Here is a 6,737-nt window from a genome sequence, read left to right as displayed (position 1 = left end):
CTTTCTGAAATTTCATTTTTGAGTAAGTGAACCAGAAAAGATGTCAATGTTAAAAAGCTGTATTCATTTGGAGCTGATGAATAGAAACTATAACATGATTTTTCTGGAATCAGAATTAAGCAATAACTAGTAGTCATCTTCATCTACCCTCAAAAGAAAAGCCTTTGAGTGAAGAATATGCAAGGAATCAAACAGTGTGATTTTTTTTTAAAGATATTGGCTATAATTTAAGCAAAATTTTTTTTCCTGTTCATCTTTTGATAGAGGTGAATCATTTAATGAAATATCACTATTATTTCTGGTGGGCGTTTTGAGTGATAGAAAATATGCTACTTTTGGTGGTGATACAGTTAATTGTTAACTAACCTGTCCAAAACTGAGGTAGATTTTATAGTGTCCCAATTTTTAAAAACTTTAGTGCTATCATTAGGCAATTGTTTTTACTTTTGAACTGCCTGTGTTTATAAATTCTCTATTCAATGTTCAGTGTATAGAGTTATTATCACTTGATCACTTGTGTAAGAAAGCTTTGTTTAGTTTGTGTCTGTGTGTGTGCCTGTGTCCATACTTCATAAAGAACATTAGCACCCTCTTCTGGATGACTTTTGAGGCTATAAAAATATTCCTACAATCTTTTTTCATTTCTTCACAATGAACAGCTTAAATATTCATTAAATTTGCTCCTGATTAAAGCACAACCTCTAAGTAATTTAATTATACTGTATATTTCAGAAACACTGATAAGTACTAGCATCAAAAGACATTTCATCGCTAAACATTACTCACTAGGAATAAGTGTTGGCTTATGAAAAGGGAAAAAAAATGCTGCTTCTACATTTCTCAGAATGAGTATTTGCAATGATTTAAATATACAGAGCTATGCAAGGAAGAAGGGAACCAAGGACAGGCAAGGAGCGCAGACTGGTACATTCTTCTCCCAGCTGTCAGGGCTTGAAGAAAAATGGATGCCCTCCTGTGCTTTAATACCAGCCCCTGACACAATTAAATTTTCTTTTATTCTACTGGATGTTTTTGAAGACAATCAGACACCTTTTAAATTAGACTTCCTGGAATCCCCCAACTGCTCCTGAAAAATATTGTATGAGGCTGATGATAGAGATGTATCTGAACTTGTTTGACTCATTCATTCATTTACTCACTCATTCATGCTACAAATATCCTGTGAGCATCTCCTCCTAGAAGGCACTCTTCCAGGCACTGAAGATGCAGGGAACAGATTCAAGTTCCCGACCTCACAGAAATGACATTTCTAGTGAGGAAAGATGGCTACAATGCAGAAGTACGTGCATAATGCAGACAGGCATATGTCTGATGATACATTCTATGAAAAAAAATGAGGCAGGCTGAAGGGGATCAGAAGTGTGGAAGTACAGTGGCTGGGTATTTTACAAAGTGGCTGGAAAAATACTCACTGATAATGTGACATTTGAGCAGACACTTGAGGTCAGTGAAAGTTTAAACCTCATGGATATTTAGAGAAAGAGTATCCCAAGAGGATGGACGAGTACAGGCAAGCCCTCTGAGGTTGGACCCTTCAGTTCAGTTCAGTTCAGCTCACTCAGTCGTGTCCGGCTCTTTGCGACCCCATGAATCGCAGCACGCCAGGCCTCCCTGTCCATCACCATCTCCTGGAGTTCACTCAAACTCATGTCCATCGAGTCGGTGATGCCATCCAGCCATCTCAACCTCTGTCATCCCCTTCTCCTCCTGCCCCTAATCCCTCCCAGCATCAGGGTCTTTTCCAGGGAGTCAACTCTTCGCATGAGGTGGCCAAAGTATTGGAGCTTCAATTTAGCATCAGTCCTTCCAAAGAACACCCAGGACTGATCACCTTTAGAATGGACTGGTTGGATCTCCTTGCAGTCCAAGGGACTCTCAAGAGTCTTCTCCAACACCACAGTTCAAAAGCATCAATTCTTCGGCACTCAGCTTTCTTCACAGTCCAACTCTCACATCCATACATGACCACTGGAAAAACCATAGCCTTGACTAGACAGACCTTTGTTGGCAAAATAATGTCTCTGCTTTTGAATATGCTATCTAGGTTGGTCATAACTTTCCTTCCAAGGAGTAAGCGTCTTTTAATTTCATGGCTGCAGTCACCATCTGCAGTGATTTTGAAGCCCAGAAAAATAAAGTCAGCCACTGGTTCCACTGTTTCCCCATCTATTTCCCATGAAGTGATGGGACCAGATGCCATGATCTTAGTTTTCTCAATGTTGAGCTTTAAGCCAACTTTTTCACTCTCCTCTTTCACTTTCATCAAGAGGTTCTTTAGTTCCTCTTCACTTTCTGCCATAAGGGTGGTGTCATCTGTATATCTGAGGTTATTGATATTTCTCCCTGCAATCTTGATTCCAGCTTGTGCTTCCTCCCTTAATTCCCCTTAAATATTTCAAATGCAGTCTAGGGTCTCAGCACATCACAATAGTTAAGAGCCTGTATGACTTTGGAATTTGAAAACTGGGATAAGTTCTGTACATTAGCCACTGACAAATGACTTGAAATTCTGAGACTTTCTTATCTCACCTATAAAATGGGGATTTATACAATTTCCTTCTTCCCGGTGTTACTGTAAAGCTAAATGACAGTGCAGACAAAGATTAATAATGTAATTGGCATTGTAGTGAGTTCAATAAATGTTAGCTATGACAGGGGAAAAATGCTTCTCAGGGACAATTGAGTTTTCTTAATACTTATGTATTAATATGGATCACAAATGTTGAACTGAAATTCTCTTGTATATATTAGTTCAGAATTATAACATGAGTAGAAAAAAATTGTTTCTGTATGTTCCTGGACAAACTGTTTTCCTTTATGAACCTTACATTTTGCAAAATGAGGAAATTATATTAAACGGCTCACTGCAGTCTAAAGTCTTCAGATAGTATGAAAGCTAATATCCCTGTTTGAAAATCCCTGAAAATGAAATTTTGTATTTACTTCTGATAAGGACAACAAGGGACTTGATGACCATCAGGCTTGCTTGAGGCTGAATTATGAAGCATGGAATTCGGTCGCTAATGCCACTGCCTGTAGAGTGTGACAGTCAAGCCAAGGTACTATCCCAGAAGGCTGTCAAATTCACACTTACGGAGTAATGCTTTCCTGAAACTCTTGTCCTTTAAAGATATTTTCAAAGGGCTCCATCATCCGGTCTAAATACAACATTTGGACTATTTCTAGGCTCAATGGACGTGAGTCTCAGTGAACTCCGGGAGTTGGTAATGGACAGGGAGGCCTGGCGTGCTGCGATTCATGGGGTCGCAAAGAGTCAGACACGACTGAGCGACTGATCTGATCTGATCTGAGACCCCTTCCTCCAGGTTAATTCTCTTTCCAAGTTTCCAAGTTCTTTTCATAAATTATCCTAAATATGATTAGTTGATGGGTTACAGGACTCTGGGGGCAGAAGGAGAAGGTAGCAGAGGAAGGGGCCCATCTATAGCCATTTCCACAAGGAAAATGTGCTCAAAAAATGAGTTGAGGAGTCAAGAATCCACTCTATTACTTGCAAGGCATTTTTCTCCATGTTTGAAAAGCTAAGGGTCATACAGCTCAGGCTTCCTTATTCATCCTTATAATCTTTTTTTTTTTTTTTCCCTGTGTTATTATTTTTTTTTTAATTTTATTTTATTTTTAAACTTTACATCATCCTTATAATCTTTAAACGGGATTAAACAGAAGTAGTCAGAGCATTGAAGGGACAGAGGCAGAGTAATGTACAGAGAGGCCTTGGCATTGCTAGTGATTAAGTAGCAGATCCAATAAAATTTATTCTGAGAAATGCCATATCTCATAACACAAACGTCCTTCTTTTTCCTTTGCAGAATATATCAGACCTCCGAATCTGCTAATGCTGATTCTGCAACTTACTCAAAGTTGACTTTGGGCAAGTTTTCCAACCTCTCTGAGTGTTAGGCTCTATTTATAAAAAGGGGGTAATGATAATGAGCTAGCAGCACTGCCTGGCACATAGCATGGCTTCAGGACATGGTAACAACTATTATCAAGATAAAAGGGAAAGGTGGTGGTTGTACAGAGTTACTTAGATTGTAAGGTACTTTCTAGCTAGGAGACAGGATGCTGATTTTGTTAAAAAATAGTAAGTATGAAGCTGAAAGGGCTTCCCTGGTGGCTCAGTGGTAAAGAACACACCTGCCAATGCAGGAGACTCAGGTTTTGATCTCTGAGTCAAGAAGATTCCCTGGAGAAGGAAATGGCAACCCACTACAGCATTCTTGCCTGGGAAATCCCATGTACAGAGAAACCTGGTGGGCTACAGTCCACGGGGTTGCAAAAGAGCTGGACACGACTTGGCAACTAAACAACAACAACAAGAGCAAATAGAAAACCTAAGAAATAGAGGTGGAAAAGATCTGAAGACAAAGAAGTCAGATATTTTAGATGTTACATGATTAAGGTGTTGAAAAAATAATCACGCAGTTGGCAATCGGTCCTCATTCAATGCTCCTAAAATTCTTACATGTCTTACCTTCTCTGTGGAATTCTTACTGCGAGCAAACCTACTCTAATGGAAATTCTCTGAGGCAGTGACAACACGGGACATATGAAATGGATGTTCTGCAGCACTTGAATTGAGACCAAAATCCATTGTGCTAATTAGTTATTGGAATATTGCATAATGACATGCTCAAGGGCCACTCATCGGCTTTGTAAGCTGTCTCACATGACTCTATCAGGTAACCATTGGACTAAATGCCATTTTGATGAGAACTAGCTCTGTGTTTGCAGAGTGGAGACATCATAACATTTTTGGAGCATAATTATTGCCTCTGGGTTAGTGACTCAGTTTTTCACCTCCAGACTTATTTTGCTCCTAACCCTCCCTGTGTAATAGTGACTCAGTTGAGGTCAAATGCAGAAAAGACTGGGAAGCAGTAGCTGCATTAAATTTTATACAATCTGTCTCCCAAAACAAACATCAAGCAATCAATGTATAACTCTTGAAAAAAAATTCTACTTAAACACTTTAGGCTTATTTAACACCATCTTTTCATGTCCATAAACTATAAGCACTTGAAGGGATGCAGACTATTATATATATGATGGTTAAACAATAAGGTCCTGCTGTAAAGCACAGGGGACTATATTCAATATCCCATGATAAATCACAACTGAAAATAATATGAAAAGAATATAAATATGTAAAACTGAGTCACTTTGCTGTAAAGCAAAAATTAAATACACCATTGTAAATCAACTATACTTTGGTGTTTTTTTTTTCCAAAAAGTGAACAAATAGAAAAAATAAGCAATTGAAAGAACACAAGGTACAAAAGGCTAGAACATGTATGAGAATACATTCAATCTCTCTTTTAATTAGAGACATGGAAAATCATAAAATAAAGAGATAATACTTTCAGCTAACAGGTTGGGAAAATTTTAAATAGGTGATAAAAAACTAGTGGATAAAACAGGCACTTGTACTCAAGATTATGGTCTTGTAGCCTTTCTGGAGGCGAGATGTAGTGATGTCCATTAACGTTTACAACACACTCGCCCTTGCTCTTTTTTCCAGGGATTCCAGTGTTAGGATTTTTATTGTCAATATTATATTTGTACATACATTTTCAAGCTATACAGGCAAGGATATTTATTGTAGCTTGTAGCTGAGACAAAATATTACTACCTATAAAGAGTTATAAATACACATATATGAGATAACATTTGGCAATATTATCTCTTTGGGGAGGGCTATTTGCTTGAATTTCTTTCCTCTCTGGTGTACTGCATGCCTTGCTTCAGAAATCAAAGGGCAGAGTAGAATGAAATGTCAAACAAGTAGAACACATTTGGCTTTTGAGTTTCAAAAAGTTTCAAAAGCCTTGACCCTGATATTTAGAAGCTTCTACAGTAAATGAGAAAAACTTATCTGTCTCTCCATAGATAAAAAAACTTCCTGGTTTGGGAAAGTGAGGAAGTCAGAAGGGGAGCTTGAACATAAGTTGCTACATATTATATAAATAACTTACTATTTGTATAATAAAAAAGGTGGAAAGGAGCTTCCACAGAAGGATGAGTCTAGTGGTAGGAAGTAGCAAAAGCCAGATTACTTTGCTGAGTCTTAGAGAAAAGAAAATCTGCTTCTTAGGTAAATGCTTAGAAAAGACCAAACCCTCTCCCATCCCCATCTCCCTTTTAAGAGTATCCTGACATAGTGTTCAAAGAGTAAGGATGGAATGGCTGCCTGGTGCAACTAAAAGATGGGCCTGAGAGAGTCTGCAACATCTCCCCCAAACCACGGCATGGTACAATAATCCCTTATGTGTGAGAGTGGCACAGATGTGCGCAGGAGATTCGAAGCATCTAATGGGACTGCGGTGGGACTCAGGGAAGATCATCAGAGATCTATATGGATCAGAGATGGAGGACCAGATGGGACAAATACACCTCAGCATCTGTCAGCATGGAAAGTCAACAACCAAAGACAAGACTCTGTAGCCACAACCTCTGTTCTACATAAGCTTCATAGAACTCCACTAAATGTCAGACAGAATTGGCAAGGATTAAGTTTGGACTATGCAGGGGAATAGAATCCTAAAATAAAATGAAGCTGAACTAAAGAAAAATAAAGATAACCGAATGTCTTCCTTGTTTGAGTTACTGGGATGAGAGAGTCTCTCACTTAATACACCATGAAGTAATATGTATCTATTGAAAATAATGAGGCAAGTATATGCACTCTGATGTGA

The sequence above is a fragment of the Bubalus kerabau genome, chromosome 20 (assembly GCF_029407905.1).
Source record: "Bubalus kerabau isolate K-KA32 ecotype Philippines breed swamp buffalo chromosome 20, PCC_UOA_SB_1v2, whole genome shotgun sequence".
Taxonomy (NCBI): Eukaryota; Metazoa; Chordata; class Mammalia; order Artiodactyla; family Bovidae; genus Bubalus; species Bubalus kerabau.
Note: the sequence above shows the minus strand (reverse complement) of the source record.